The sequence below is a fragment of the Dermochelys coriacea genome, chromosome 3 (genome assembly GCF_009764565.3).
Source record: "Dermochelys coriacea isolate rDerCor1 chromosome 3, rDerCor1.pri.v4, whole genome shotgun sequence".
Classification (NCBI taxonomy): Eukaryota; Metazoa; Chordata; order Testudines; family Dermochelyidae; genus Dermochelys; species Dermochelys coriacea.
In genome coordinates this window covers 70,223,734-70,240,092 of record NC_050070.1, presented here as the reverse complement: position 1 = coordinate 70,240,092, position 16,359 = coordinate 70,223,734, and the positions used below count along the sequence as shown (strand labels likewise).

The window sequence follows — 16,359 nt, the reverse complement described above, 5'->3', positions numbered from 1 at the left end:
TCATTGAGTTGCTAACACGCCTAACAATTAAAGAACATAGCTTAAAAAAAACCCCAACTTTCTGCCTTTTATCAACAATGGTACCTCTTTCTTCATAGAATCGTAGAATATCAGGGTTGGAAGGGACCTCAGAAGGTCATCTATTCCAACCCCCTGCTTAAAGCAGGACCAATCCCCAACTAAATCATCCCAGCCAGGGCTTTGTCAAGCCTGACCTTAAAAACTTCAAAGGAAGGAGATTGCACCACCTCCCTACGTAACCCTTTCCAGTGCTTCACCACTCTCCTAGTGAAAAAGTTTTTCTAATATCCAGCCTAAACCTCCCCCACTACAACTTGAGACCATTACTCCTCGTTTTGTCATCTGCTACCACTGAGAACAGTCTAGATCCATCCTGTTTGGAACCCCCTTTCAGGTAGTTGAAAGCAGCTATCAAATCCTCCCTCATTCTTCTCTTCTGCAGACTAAACAATCTCAGTTCCCTCAGCCCCTTCTCATAAGTCTTGTGTTCCAGTCCCCTAATCATTTTTGTTGCTCTCCACTGGACGTTTTCCAATTTTTTCACATCCTTCTTGTAGTGTGGGGCCCAAAACTGGACACAGTACTCCAGGTGAGGCCTCCCCAATGTCGAATAGAAGGGAACGATCGCGTCCCTCGATCTTCTGGCAATGTCCCTACTTATACATCCCAAAATGCCATTGGCCTTCTTGGCAACAAGGGCACCCTGTTGACTCGTATCCAGCTTCTTGTCCACTGTAACCCCTAGTCCTTTTCTGCAGAACTGCTGCCTAGCCATTCAGTCCCTAGTCTGTAGCAGTGCATGGGATTCTTCCGTCCTAAGTGCAGGACTCTGCACTTGTCCTTGTTGAACCTCATCAGATTTCTTTTGGCCCAATCCTCTAATTTGTCTGCGTCCCTGTGTACCCTCCAATGTATCTACCTTTCCTCCCAGTTTAGTGTCATCTGCAAACTTGCTGAGGGTGCAATCCACGCCATCCTCCAGATCATTAATGAAGATATTGAACAAAACCGGCCCGAGGATCAACCCTTGGGGCACTCCACTTGATACCGGCTGCCAACTAGACATGGAGCCATTGATCACTACCCATTGAGCCCGACAATCTAGACAGCTTTCTATCCACCTTATAGTCCACTCATCCAGCCCATACTACTTTAACTTGCTGGCAAGAATACTGTGGGAATCCTTTTCTCTTTGTTTAGTATATTTTAATCTAAACACAAGTCATGAAATCCTGGCCCCACTGAAGTCGGTAGGAGTTTAGCCATTGACTGTAATGAAGTTTGCATTTCATCTCACTATTGTTTCAGGACATTCTAAGATGAGCTGGCTGAAAAACAGTAAAAATGTCTTGCTAATTTTCAACATCATTTTTATTTAAATTCTTAATGTTGGAAAAAAATTGAACCTGGTCTACATGAAATGGTTAGAAAATCGCAAATATTTTTCACAAAAAATTCATCCGTTTTTGAAATTCAAAGAATTTCAACTGTCTCCAATTCTAAGCAACCCTCCCGCACTCTCTCTATAAGCATTTATGTTCTTTACAACAGCAGATGTGAGGCTTGGTAGCTTGCTGGCTTCTTTGATGCATAAAATCCTTTATTTTTTGTTCCTGGGTATAGTTAGATTTGTAGTTGTGTTTGTTGTAAAAGGAGGCTTGAGAATTTTATAAATTTCCCCATCAAGCTGCTTTTGGCCCAGTGGTGAACAAAAAGACAACTAAATTTGAATATTTCTCACGAAAGATTTTGGTTTTATTTCTGTTTCTAGGTATAACTATAGGTGTTTCTTACGGCAAAAGAGTTGAGCCACACAACATCCAGTTGGAGATAGTAAACTGCCTAAAGCAGCAATTTGTTTGCTTGAAAATTGTTGCCAGGGACTGTATGTTAGGTAAGTAGTTTTGCACAAGTAGTGTGAAGAGGTTTGTTTTTTGGAATCTCTCCTTATAATTTTATAGTTTAATATGCTGTCTATTTAACTGTAGCAATGAATATTAAAACCTGCATCTGGGGCACTTACTTCCAAGGGATGAGTTTTAGGTATTTCCAGAACATTGCTGGCTAATTTTGAAGCTCCTGGATACAGTGGCAAAACATTGTTCTAGGAACAAGTGCCTACGCTTAAATCTAAAAAGAAATCTTTAAAAAAAAATCCATGTGGATCTCTTTGCCCCTTGCAGTTCACGTTTTCACCTCAGTGTATTTGTCAGATAAATGATGTTGTTGTTGTCCTCAATGGGTTGATCTTTTTGTATTTGTTTTTGCACCAGTATATTACAGTATTCTCCACTGCAAACCCCTAATACAGACGTGCTCCACAGGTGTAAATGGTGATTTGCTTTTCCATACAGTTTCTTCACTGGTAGATTATTAAGTCCAGAAGGGACCATTAGATCATCTAGTCTGATCTCCTGTATGTTACAGGCCAGAGTATTTCACCCAGTTATAAACGAGGGTTCTCCATTACTGATGCTGATGATGCATGAACCAAAAAGAACATAGTTCCCCTTTCAGGTTTCAGGCTGAGTATATGGGTGTAGCAGTTACAAGCATATTTTGTTTTATAAACTCAGCAAAATTGCTCTGGAAATAATTAAGGCACACACAAAAAAATGAAACCACTTCCCAATGCCATTTTTAAAGTCACTTTCCAAAGTAGAACCAATTTTGATGTGGCTATGACTTCAATTAAAAAAATACTTTCTCCTTTCCTATTTACATTGTTCTCCATTTTGTGATTATTGTGCATACGACAAATATTCATAACACTTTTTTACTTCTTCTTAGACTGTAAGTTTCTCAAAATGGTCTTGTAACAACAATTGTCTACCCCAGCGCCCTTCAGCTGAGAGGAAAGTGACCTAAGACTCAATCCTACCAAGTGTTACTCTCACATTTGAAATTAAGCATGTGTTTTAAGTGCTTTGCTGGATTGGGCTGGAGCACTCAGCCTTTACAAGGTAGAGTTTTACATCAAAAGTGTTGAATCCCAGAACAGTTCACTGGGTCCTTCATCCTCCTGAGGTAAATACATTGGATCAATTCAGTCTATTTTTTCTGGACTAGGTCTTTTAAAAAAAGATCTCTTCTGCTCTGTGTAGACACTGGACACTTCATGTAAGAATAGAGCTTGTCCTGATGAGCTTGACTAGAATTTCCCCTCTCTCCAGTTCTGCATTAGGCTCTGTCTGCCAGCTGTCCCTCAGGCAGCCATTTCATTGGCGCTGTACATCTATAGAGCACTTTGGCAAAGCCATGCCAAGCCTGATTCTATGTCTGTATGGAGGCAAGGTAGAAGGAGGACCCATTCATTGGTGTGATGGTGGAATATGTTGGCTGAGGCACCTTGACAGTGGAATAGAGTGGGGAAATTGTTTGTGGAAAATTACCCTATCAAGATATGTACCTTTGACATTTGCTTATAATTTTTCTTGTCTGTTTGAAGTGTAAGCTCTTCTTTCTTGTCCTGTGTGTTGCTAAAGCACTTAGCAAAAGGATGCCTCGATCCTAAATGGCCCTGTGGGTTTTACTGCAATACAAATACTAAATAGCTGATATGATTGATTTTAAATAGAAGTTGGTTTAATGTTATTTTATATTTTTATTCTTATTTATTATTGTAGTTCAGGCTTATTGGCATTCATAGTAAAAAGCTGGATTGTATTTTTGATCCAGTTGTGTATATAACTCACCCTGAAGTAGTCACGGCTCAATCCTAAACCAGATTCAGACTAGGTATCCCAGTACTAGGAAGTATAATGATTCTGTAAATCTCAGCTTTCCAATTGATTCTTGACCTTGATTCTCAAGTCCAATACAGCCTTAGATCTCATGTCTTTGAGTTGGACTATATGTCCATTTAAGAATATGAAAAGGTTGCTTGCCCAGCCTTTGATTGGTCTGAAATGTTAGACCTACAATATTTTTAAGCAGCTAAATAAATGTTAATTGTTTCACAAGTAGCTTTTTCCAATTATTGAGTAATGTTGAGTGTCTTCTATAAGCAATTGTTTTTCAGCTGCAGCGTGGTACTAGATATTAAATATTTTAGAAAGTTATTTTTGCAGCTGTTCAGTTGCTTTATACATTTTAAGTTTCATGTTATCTTGTTGTTTGATGGCTCTGCACACACAAGCTAGTGAAAGGCTGTGGTAGCAGAAAAGCACATGTGTTTTCCTGACGCATCTTTATATGTTGTGGATAGTTTTAGCTGTAGCCCAATAAGCAGTTATGTAGTACATGGAATTTGTGAAAGTTTGTGGTGTTATAGCATTTTTTTTCCTCAAATGTTTAGAACTGTTTAAATGTTTAGAATTTTCTTACAGAGTTGCATGTTGCACGAAGGCTACAATGACCAATTTTCTTTCCTCCCAAAAGCAAGAGCAAAGCGATTCATTCTGTGGGAATTGTTTCTTTGAGTATTGTCAGCTCATAGTGAGAAATCTTTTCGTTATGAACTATGACTTGTTAACAAAGCACTGTGCACATTTATAATAATAGTGCCTTTCACCAGAGGCTCTCAAAACATGTTCAGATGTCAATTAAACCACAGAACACCATTATAAAGAGAGATAAGTAAGTGTTCTTACCCACTGGAAAGTTTGATAAACTGAGGCACAGGGAAGTTAAGTGACTGGCCTAAAGTCATAGAGCCAGGAGAATACATTCTCCTTGGTCTAATCCCTGTACTTTCTTCAGCTTGTTACATATACATAGAAATCCTAGCCCTACTTACATGGACTGCAGCTTGGAAGTCTGTTTAAAAATTCAAGACTCTGGGCCTGATTCAGAAAAGGATTGCTGTTCAGAACAGAAGTTAAGCACCTCCTACGTCCCATTGAAGTCAGTGGAGACTCAAGCACATGCATAAAGTTAAATAAACCACTTTCACTTGCTTAATTTAGGCCTCTGTGCAGTTTATAGTTCTGTTTTTCTATATTTACCCATTTTTATTCCATTTATTGCCTTATGAATGTTTCTACCTTTATAATTATTTTTTACTGTAGGTCTGTGAAACTGCAAATGTAACTACTTTTAAATGTCCCTAAAATATTTAAATGGCGTTATAGCTGTACAAGAAGGGAGAGATGCTGATAAAAGTAAATGTGAAACTGACAGCAAAAGAGGCTGATTTGAGGCTAATGTAAGCAGAAGAAAATAAATAGCAAAGGTTAAATTTTGATTAATATTACATTTCTTGGGTTTTTTTCCTTATTCTTTAGTATTTTCCTTTATTATAATTATTTTACTGATTTTGTCCGTTGTCTAGCACAGTTTGTGCTTGTGCGGGGAAGGGAAGCTCCCCCTTCTCTTCTTTCTTTTCCTGATCTGGGCCTTTGTTTGTTTTTCTTGGGCCTCAGTCCCCAGCTTTGAGTACAGGTTATGCTCAAGACCTTGGGCTTCAAACCCTGCCAGATCTGCCATCGGTCTTTTCCTTGAAGCAATGGACATTCAAGCTGCCTTGGTTGCCTGGAGACTCTCATTCCCTCCAAATGTAAGATCTGTTCAGGATTTAAGAGCAGATCTAAGAAGCTGAGAATGGGCTTAAACTCCTCTTGATGGAACACTCTCTGAGACCCGCAGGGTTCAAGTCAACCCCTATACATTGGATCTGCCAACAATGTTTGCTTTGGTTGTAAGCAAAGATCCTGAGGGGCCCTAATGTACCATTCAGACCATCAAAGAAAAGATTCTATTTTCCAGAATGGGACAAGAGAAGGGGAAAGTCACCCCCCAGGTGTCGAGCTTAGGAGTCCTGGCATCTCAATATGGGTACCGCTGAGGGTTTAATTCCTTCCGGTATGGACACCACAGCACCAGCTAAGAAGCCGTGTACTGAGAAGTCACTTAAAATAGCACCGGCATCAGCACCAGAATTCAGTGCCTTTGAAACATAAGATCTCCAGAGCCAAGTCAAAAATCATCATCACAAAATGATAGTACTTCAATACCGTCCCCAATTACATCCAACATATTGATTCCTGAGGATTCCGTCCAGAATTCAGTGTTTTCTAGGCTCCTATTCCAAAAAGATCTAACACTGGAAGAGCGTGGATCGTGGCTACTGACAGTTATCAAGAGACACTCTCCACCAGTACTAACTCACTTTCCGGAGCCTACTTGCCCTCGGCCCCTATCGTCTTCAGTGGTGACTCATTTTCTGGTATCGACACACTCTCCACCCAGGCTCTTTGTAGGTAGCGAGAGAGATTTTCAGCCAGTACTGACTCCTCTTCCAGAACCACTTTACCAGCCAACCAGCTTTTGGGTCCTCCTGCACAGCAGGATCCTACAGAAGAGCAAAAACCCCCTGAAGAAGATGAAACACCACCTTTACACAAATCCTGCTCCTCAGATGAAGTTGTCAGGCTTCCCCAACCACTTACCCCAACGATTTTAAAGTCTTCTAAGACCTTATGTAACGTGTAGCAGACACCTTACAGATTCAACTTGAGGAAATAAAGAAACCCCAGCGTTCCCTGGTGGACATCCTTCATATGTCTCTTCGGAGCAAGATCATCCTGCCCATCAATGATGCTCTGCTGGCTCCAGCATGCGCAGCATAGCAAACTCCAGCTACTATCCTGCCTACATGTAAGCAAAGCGACAAAAATATTTTATTCTACCCAGAGGCTCCAAGTATTTTTTCTCCCACCCTACTCCCAGTTCTCTGGTGGTCAAGGCCATTAATGAATAAAACAGGCAACATCAGTTATATTCAACACCATCGGACAAAGAGCTAAAATGACTGGACCTTCTGGGCTGTATGAACTACTCCTCGGCCTCTTTGCAGTTTAGAGAAGCCAGTGACCAAGCTCTGATGGCAAAATATGATTTCACAAACCATTCTAAGTTCTTGTCTTTTACTGAACACTTCCCTAGGGATCAGAGGGAACAATTTCAGGCACTCATTACAGAAGGCCAGACAGTTGCCAGTGCATCTCTCTAGGCCTCGATTGATGCAACTGACACAGCTGCACATTCCATGGCTATGACAGTAATTGTGCACCAAGCTTCCTGGCTCTCTGATCTCCCACAGGCAGTACAAAATGCTGTCGAGGACCTTCCTTTTGAGGGTCCCGGTTTAACTATGCCATGGATGGGTTCTTCCGTTCCCTCAGACTCCCAGGTGACATAATCTCTGGGCATCTATACACCTGTGAGAAAAAGAAAACACAGCAGATTGCAGACTTTCAGCCCACAAGACCAGCTGAACCACCCAGGAAAAAGCTCAGAATCACTAAGAAAGGGCCGTCTTCGACAGCAACTTCCCAGTCAGTGAGATTCTCATCATCTCTTGACCCATTGGTCATGGGTCAGGAACTGTTTCCTGCTCCAGATCCTATATTTCACCCTTCCCCTCTCCACCTTTATGGGGATCGTCTTTCCCATTTTCTACCTTTTCGGAGCTCATCATCTGATAGATGGATCCTGGAGGTGATTTCCACAGGCTATTCCATCCAGTTCAGCTCCTTAACACCCACTCATCCCCTGTCCCTGTTCCTCTTCAGGAATCTTTCTCACAAGGAGCTCCTGAATCAGGAGGTACAATCCCTCCTAACCCAGGGGGAAATCGTGGTAGGCAGGGAGAACTACCAGTATCATGTCCTACCTTTTGACCTCTCCGCTGCCCGAAGGGTCTTTACCAAGGTCCTGTCAGCGTCCCCAGCCAGTCTTCGCTAGATGGGGATAATTGCCTTTCCCTACCTGGACAATTGGCTCTTGAAAGGTTGCTCATTTCTCAAGGCACAGACAGCAACCAGCAAAGACCTAGCTCCGTTCCACTCACTAGGTCTCCGCTTCGAAGTTCTACTCTCATGCCCACTCAACACACAGGCTTCATCAGGATCACTCTTCTGCTACCAAGATGTACTTGTCTAAGGACAGTTTTGCCACAATGTCTAACTTTGTTTCAACAATACAGCAAAGCCCATGAAATGCAGCAAGGGCTTGCATACAACTTCTGGGCCATATGGAAGCCTGTACAGTTGTGACACCCTTACAACACTACGCACTTGATGTCAAGCCTGGCTGAGAACGGTCTACATCCCCAGCAACCACAGTCTATCCAAACAGCTGTCCGTACTTCAGAAAGTCCTTGATTCTTTAGATTAGTGGAGAAATCCAAAAAAAATGTGCATGGGAGTTCCATTCCTATAGCCTCTTCTTATGAGGATCATCATCACCATCAATACTTCCCTGATAGACTGGGTCTCTCATTCCCAGAACCTCACAGCTCAGGGCAAATGGGCACCAGAGGAGGTGATCCTCTATATCAACATGCTAGAGCTCAAAGCAGTTCGCTACACTGGCCAGCACTTCCTACCCCATACCAGGGGCCACCCAATCAGAGTAGTGCTGGATAACGGAGCAGCAATGTATTATATCAGTTGACAAGGAAGAGCAAGATCCTAGTCCTGTTGCACCAAATCCGTAAAACTATGGAATTAGGGCATATCACACTGAATAGAGATATCAGTGGCTTATCTGACAGGATGACAGAACATAGTGGTTAGCAGGCACTTCTGCACTGACCAAAAGTGGAAGCTGAATAATAAGGTATTCAGAAAGAAATGTCTGTCTTGGGTTCATCCAGAGATAGATGTCTTTGCAACTCCATCCAGTCCGAAGTGCAGATGATTCTGCTCGAGGGAAAGGAGCGGCTACAAATCAATGAAAGACATCCTGATCATTCTTTAGCCTTGTATATTGTTATATACTTATTCCTCTCATGCTTCTCCTGCTCAAGGTCCTGAACAAATTGAAACAAAAGATATTCATAGCCATCATAGCACCAGCATGCCCAAGCCAGGTGTCATTTGCAGAGCTGTAGTTCGTATGCCCCTGTAACCAGTCCTCTGTCTTCCCCTGATAGCAAATCTCCTCATCCAGGAGTCAAGATCCATCACCCACCCCAATCTCTCAGTGCTTCACCTCAAAGTGTGGCTCCTCGTTGGCTCTCTGGTGGGAGTGTTTTATCCCAAGCTTCATTCTTCAAAGGAAGAAACAAGCCTCCATGCACTAGATGTTAAAAGATCCTTTGCCTGTTACCTCAACTGGATTCAGCCCTTTAGGACTTTCCCTACACTCTTCATCTCAATTGTAGGACAAATGAAAGGGCATCTGATTTCCTCCCAAAGACTGTCTAAATGGGTTGCAGGATGCATCTTGTCCTGTAACAAAGTCTCAGGGGTTCATCCCTCTCTGATAGTAATTGTTCACTCCATCAGGGCTCAGTCTACCTCTGTTGCCTTCCAAAAAATATACTTGTTTTGGATATCTGCAGGGCAGCCACCTGGTCTTTGTTGCACACATTTTCCCAGCATTCTGCTCTCTTGACTGTTTCCAGAGATGATGTGGCTTTGGTGATGCTGTTCTACAAATCATACTGAATCCGCCGTTTCAGCACCTTCCTCTGTAATGGAGGTACTGCTCGGGAATCTCCTGACATGGTAAAGGACACTACCTTGTACAGTAACTGGTGTTCTTCAAGATGTGTGTCTGTATGCATGCTCCATTGCTTGCCCTCCTTCTCCCCTGCCTCAGTCTCTCACTGGACTTTCGTGGGTGAGAAGGAACTGGAGTGGCAGTAGTCTGCCCCCCCCATATACCTCATACCAGAGCATGAGGGTGCCTAAGGAGTAGACCATAGATAAATGTCTTTCAACAAGAGTGTACAGATGCATGCACATCCTGACATGGAGCACCCATAGTGAGACACATCTCAAAGAACTCCAGTTACTGTACAAGGTAAGTAACCTCTTCCTCCTGAATTTCAATATTTTAGAGGTGGAGGAGGTGATTCTCCAAATAACTTGTACATAAATTCCTACCATTTGACCAGATTTCTAGTAACAGATTCCTTTTTTAAAAAGAACTAGATGCTACCATGTAGTGACGGCCATTTTAAGCATCAGCTGCTCTCAGCCCTCTTCTTCCCATTGAATCATAGAATCATAGAATCATAGAATATCAGGGTTGGAAGGGACCCCAGAAGGTCATCTAGTCCAACCCCCTGCTCAAAGCAGGACCAAGTCCCAGTTAAATCATCCCAGCTAGGGCTTTGTCAAGCCTGACCTTAAAAACCTCTAAGGAAGGAGATTCTACCACCTCCCTAGGTAACGCATTCCAGTGTTTCACCACCCTCTTAGTGAAAAAGTTTTTCCTAATATCCAATCTAAACCTTGCCTTGCTTTGCTTCCGCCATCACCTTCTCTCCATAGTTTTCTGAGTCATCTGTATCTGTTGGACACTCACATACTTGCATGTGCACACATGCCAAAAATGTAGCCATTCGCAGTATTTGGATTGCACATGGATATCTCTGTGTATTAAGAAGTCTGGTAGAGGTGAAGACAGCCTTGAAACTGAATGATCTCTCAAAGATGAACTCCAGTAATTCAGGAAGGAAGCAAAAAAGAAGGCCAGGTCATCATCTTCAAGACCTTCTGGCAGGCCACACATTTGCAGTAGTGTCCTTTTAGTAGCAGTCATAAGATCTTAAAACTTATCTTGAATAGAAATTAAGTGGGTCAGCTGGCCTTTCAACCTCTCTGTTCCTCTTTTCAGCCTCTGCTAAGCAAATACTCATTTTGGAGATTGGGATATGAATGTAACACAGTTCTCATGCTAATTCTGATTAAGGAGTCAGAAATGATATGTAAAGTGCCTTTGATATGCAATTTTACCTGTTAGTGACAGTTCTCCCACAAGTTCTTGAGTCCTTTTTCTTTTAGAAGAGAGTACAGAATGTTTAGAGTGCTTCATTTTCCAAAATACTAGGAAGGCTACTTTACAGTTGGGGCCCAAAGTTTCAGGCAGGTTCATACTCAGCTTGGAAGGACATTTTTGTTTGACCTCTGATTACAGCACAGCAGCTCTTTCCCTTCTTACATGCTCTTTATCCTTTTTTTCCCATCTCCTCTTCTCCTTCTGTTTTCCGATCTCCATGTCTACATCTTTCCCATCCGTCACCCAGTCACTGCTCTTATTAACTATATTTCTTCCTGTTCTCCCACATTTCTACTGCTTTCCCCTCTTCAGTCTCACAAATCTTCTACTCACCTGCTTCTCTGAAACTTTCTTTTAGCTGCTGCTGATATCCGTTGTCCTAATCCTGGTTCCTGGCACAGACCCACACTGCCCTCCCATCTCTGCCACACCTCCTTACTTTCCTACCACCAGTCTTTTTTAAATTCCTATCTCCTGCTGCTACTCCATCCCTCATTCTGCTCCGTCATGAGTTCCTACTCTGCCTCTATTAAGCTGTCTACCATTTATGGTTTTTACATCTCCATATTCTCATCCTCACTGACCTCCAGCTGCCTCCTGTTGACTATGTCTATCCCTTTTCTTCAGAGTTCTCTCCTTTCCACACACATCATGCTCTGTAGCCTGCAAGCATGGTAGCCTGGGACTCATCCCTTGTCTCTTGTCACTTCCAGCTCCTTCCTCGTATTTATCACGTCTCTGAACTGCATTCAGTCTGGCTCTTCCTGCCTCGCTGTGTTACTATAATGCATGGACATTTTTCTCATCAAGCCACTTCCCTGTCTTTTCCTTCAGCCTCCCAAAGCTCTGCCCCACCTAATATTCCAGCACTCCTCTATAATTGCTCCACACTTTGTTCTTAGCACCATGTTACTTCTTTGCTTTATTACTCAGTTGGGCCCCAATTCAGTAGAGAACTTCCGCAAATGCTTATATCCCACTGAAGGAGAAGGAAAGGGAAATCTTGTCCATTTGTCTTTAATCAGGATGATCCAGAGAACCTAATTCTGAACTTTGACACTAATGCAATTCCATTGACTTCAATTGGGCAACTCCTAATTTCCACTAATAAAGATTCAGAATGAGACCCAGGGGAGGGAGAGGTGGAGGTTTGGAGAAGGCACCTGGATCTAATCCATTTGTTTTCTCCAAACCTCCAAGTTTGAAGAAAGAGAATTCTCAAATAAGAGAAAAGACATGTTTCTATTCAATAAATTTAGTCTGTAGCTATCTTAGGGATTCCCCACCTCTTGAATTTAGTTGGGGATTGGTCCTGCTTTGAGCAGAGGGTTGGACTAGATGACCTCCGGAGATCCCTTCCAACCCTGATATTCTATGATTCTACTGTGACTTAAGAATATTAAGCAACATGCCTCAGTCACCAATCTCTACCTCCATGAAAAATGGTTAAATTTAAAAGAAAACAGTAACTCTCCCACTTGGAGGCATGATGAGCATGTTGTGGCTATCTAGCCAAAAATTAGCAGGCATCAGATTACGTACAGTAAATTCATTACTGAAAAAAGCAGGAAACAACTGTCTTCATCCCCAGATAGTTCTCCTATTCTTCTTGCTCTCCAGCAAAATGAAACTTTATTGATCTCCAATCCTGGATAAATATGTCGAGTCCTGGCTATCAGTTATCCCATGTTAAATAGTACCCTTCCTGATTTACAGAGGAGAATTACTTTTTCAATGTGCAGATCAGGGCTTGTATACACAGTGGGGTAATGTGCCTTCAGGAATGTGATTTCTGAGTGAATTCATATGTTGCGCATTAATTGGTCCGTGTAGAACCTACTGGTGTGCTCTAAAGGTTCTCAAGTGCCTTTTAGCATAGTACTGTCTCAAACAGCACCACATTAAAGCGCACTAGTGCGCACCACCAGGGTCTACATGGACCAATTAATGCACAACACATCTGTGAACTTCAGAAATCAAACTCTTATAATACATGTTGCTGCTCCATGTAGACAAGCCTTAAATGACTTTAATAACTGGTAACTTCCAGTAAGTGTGTGATACTAAAACAGCAATGGACAACTAATCTAGCACCAAGTTTTTTGAGCTTTACTAGACTAAGATCTCTACTTTCCCTCTAACTCTCCACTGCTTCCCACTCAGTTGTTCACACTGTAATACAGGCTGCTCCAAAACCCCACTCCTGTGAAGACTGGCAGCACTGATTCACAGAGGCCAGACAAATGACTCATAACTAAGACAGAGGGAGGATGAGAGAACAAACAACACGTGAAAGAAGTGTAGTCACACTGTGTAATGTGCTATTGGAAGGTGCTCAGATATAAGGTGATGAGCATGTTTTAAGACTATATAGAGCAGAACAGAAGAAAGCTAATGACAAAAGTGCCAGTGCTGATAGTTCATCCCAGATAGGGCTTTGTCAAGCCTGACCTTAAAAACCTCAAAGGAAGGAGATTCCACCACCTCCCTACATAACCCATTTCAGTGCTTTACCACCCTCCTAGTGAAAAAGTTTTTCCTAATATCCAACCTAAACCTCCCCCACTGCAACTTGAGACCATTACTCCTTGTTCTGTCATCTGCTACCACTGAGAACAGTCCAGATCCATCCTGTTTGGAACCCCCTTTCAGGTAGTTGAAAGCAGCTATCAAATCCCCCCTCATTCTTCTCTTCCGCAGACTAAACAATCCCAGTTCCCTCAGCCTCTCCTCGTAAGTCATGTGTGCCAGTCCCCTAATCATTTTTGTTGCCCTCTGCTGGACACTTTCCAATTTTTTCACATCCTTCTTGTAGCGTGGGGCCCAAAACTGGACACAGTACTCCAGATGAGGCCTCACCAATGTCGAATAGAGGGGATCGGTCATGTCCCTCGATCTTCTGGCAGTGCCCCTACTTATACATCCCAAAATGCCATTAGCCTTCCTGGCAACAAGGACACACTGTTGACTCGTATCCGGCTTCTTGTCCACTGTAACCCCTAGTCCTTTTCTGCAGAACTGCTGCCCAGCCATTCAGTCCCTAGTCTGTAGCAGTGCATGGGATTCCTCCGTTTTACGTGCAGGACTCTGCATTTGTCCTTGCTGAACCTCATCAGATTTCTTTTGGCCCAATCCTCTAATTTGTCTAGGTCCCTCTATATTCTATCCCTACCCTCCAGCATATCTACCTCTCCTCCCAGTTTAGTGTCATCTGCAAACTTGCTGTGGGTGCAATCCATGCCATCCTCCAGATCATTAATGAAGATATTGAACAAAACCGGCTCCAGGGCCGATCCTGGGGGCACTCCGCTTGATACCGGCTGCCAACTAGACATGGAGCCATTGATCACTACCTGTTGAGCCCAATGATCTAGCCAGCTTTTTATCCACCTTATAGTCCATTCATCCAGCCTATACTACTTGAACTTGCTGGCAAGAATACTGTGGGAGACTGTGTCAAAAGCATTGCTAAAGTCAAGGAATAACATGTCCACTGCTTTCCCCTCATCCACAGAGCCAGTTATCTCATCATAGAAGGCAATTAGATTAGTCAGGCATGACTTGCCCTTGGTGAATCCATGTTGACTGTTCGTGATCACTTTCCTCTCCTCTAAGTGCTTCAGAATTGATTCCTTGAGGACCTGCTCCATGATTTTTCCAGGGACTGAGGTGAGGCTTACTGGCCTGTAGTTTCCCGGATCCTCCTCCTTCCCTTTTTTAAAGATGGACAGTACATTATCCTTTTTCCAGTCATCTGGGACCTCCCCCCGATCTCCATGAGTTCTCAAAGATAATGGCCATGCTCTACAATCACATCCGCCAACTCCTTTAGCACTCTTAGATTCAGCGCATCCAGCCCCATAGACTTGTGCTTGTCCATCTTTTCTAAATATTCCCAAACCACTTCTTTTTCCACAGAGGGCTGGTCACCTCCTCCCCATGCTGTACTGCCCAGTGCAGTAGTCTGGGAGCTGACCTTGTTCCTGAAGACAGAGGGGAAAAAAAAGCATTGAGTACATTAGCTTTTTCCACATCTTCTGTCAGTAAGTTGTCTCCCTCATTCAGTAAGGGGCCCACACTTTTCTTGACTTTCTTCTTATTGCTAACAAAACTGAAGAAACCCTTCTTGTTACTCTTAACATCTCTTGCTAGCTGCAACTCCAAGTGTGATTTGGCCTTCCTGATTTCACTCCTGCATGCCTGAGCAATAATTTTATACTCCTCCCTGGCCATTTGTCCAATCTTCTACTTCTTGTAAGTTTCCTTTTTGTGTTTAAGATCAGCAAGGATTTCACTGTTAAGCCTGCCATATTTACTATTCTTTCTACACATCGGGGTGGTTTGTCCCTGTAATCTCAATAAGGATTCTTTAAAATACGTGACTAACTCTGCCATTACAATACGTCCTTCAGATGATTGTAAAATAAAAGGAGAAGTGAACTGATGTCTGGTTTCATTATGATGGCAATAGAATCCATAGTGCATCTCAGAGACCAGAAGCCCTGTTATGTTATGGACCAAATTATATAAACTTGATAAACTCTGAAATCAGCTTACTCATAAAACATCCTCTTGTCTTACCTAAACCTGAGTAGAAAAAATATATATGGGGAAACAAATATTTATTCAGAACTCCCTCTTACTATTTACCAAATAGGAAGCTGTCTTATGCCAGTTTCTGCATAGAAACATTTGTTGGCAGATTTACACCTGCTTTTATAACCATGTGTACAATAATCAAGGAGGGTTTCTTTACCTAAGTACTTATCGGTTTTCCATTAAAGTACACAGATGTCCGGCGGCGGACACAGTAGGGTTTTGTTTATCTGAAAGTCAAAGGGAGCACTGAATAAGTGTTTGGCTTGCAAAACTTAAGGAGAAGAGATGGAATTTTCTGTCTGAAATACTATTATTTGGCAAAGAGAAAGAGAGACTTTTATGCCTAGTGATGTGGTATTGTTGGGTCCTGCACACTGGCTCCATGAACAATAATACACCACAATATTGCGTTGTACAACATCCACCATACAAATTCTACCCCAAACACCTTCATGTAATTAAAAAACACAGCTACAATGATAAGTAATAGTAGAATGAGAAGAAAATTAATGGGTAGGTTTTTCAGGTGAGATTTGAGAAGAGATTGAGAGTTGAAGAGGGAGAGAGAAACCCTAAGGTTTTTCCATGTGGCCGAAGTAAAATTTTGGGTCAGAGAACAGCTTTTTGGTGCGTGTGGCGGGGGGGTGCCTGACACTCTTTAGGCGCTAGCACAATAAACAGTTATTTAAAATACAAAGAAAAGGGCTCTTTCACCAACAGTAGTGATGTTGTGTGATTCTTTACTTTGAGAATTCCAAGTGAAAAAAATTAAACTATTTCAGAATGTATTTTGATACTAGATTAATCCATACTGATAATTACTGAGCAACTTGAAAGTAATAGAAGACTTCACCACTGTGGCACAGTTGGTATGTATATATATTTTTTTTTTAAATCTTGAAATTTTCCTTTTCCATGTAGGAGGAAATGGGGCAGGGAGAGAGAATACTGTACTCTTGTTTGAATTACATTAATATGGAGAAGCAGAGGGAGATTACAAGGTAG

The 16,359-nt window shown here is 42.3% G+C and overlaps 1 protein-coding gene across 3 annotated transcripts in view; it reads left to right on the top strand.

Annotated features, from left to right (window-relative positions):
- The window catches only part of BACH2 (BTB domain and CNC homolog 2), a 276,014-nt gene that overhangs the window by 120,234 nt on the left and 139,421 nt on the right, over positions 1–16,359 (top strand). Inside the window, exon 2 of one of the 3 annotated variants that reach the window (XM_038394078.2) lies at positions 1,793–1,915. The exons of 1 other annotated variant lie outside the window; for it this stretch is intronic. The gene's annotated coding sequence lies outside the window, so the exon portion shown is untranslated. Of the gene's footprint in view, positions 1–1,792; positions 1,916–16,200; positions 16,224–16,359 lie in introns of those variants that run through there. One more of the 3 variants, XM_038394083.2, reaches the window with a different exon arrangement.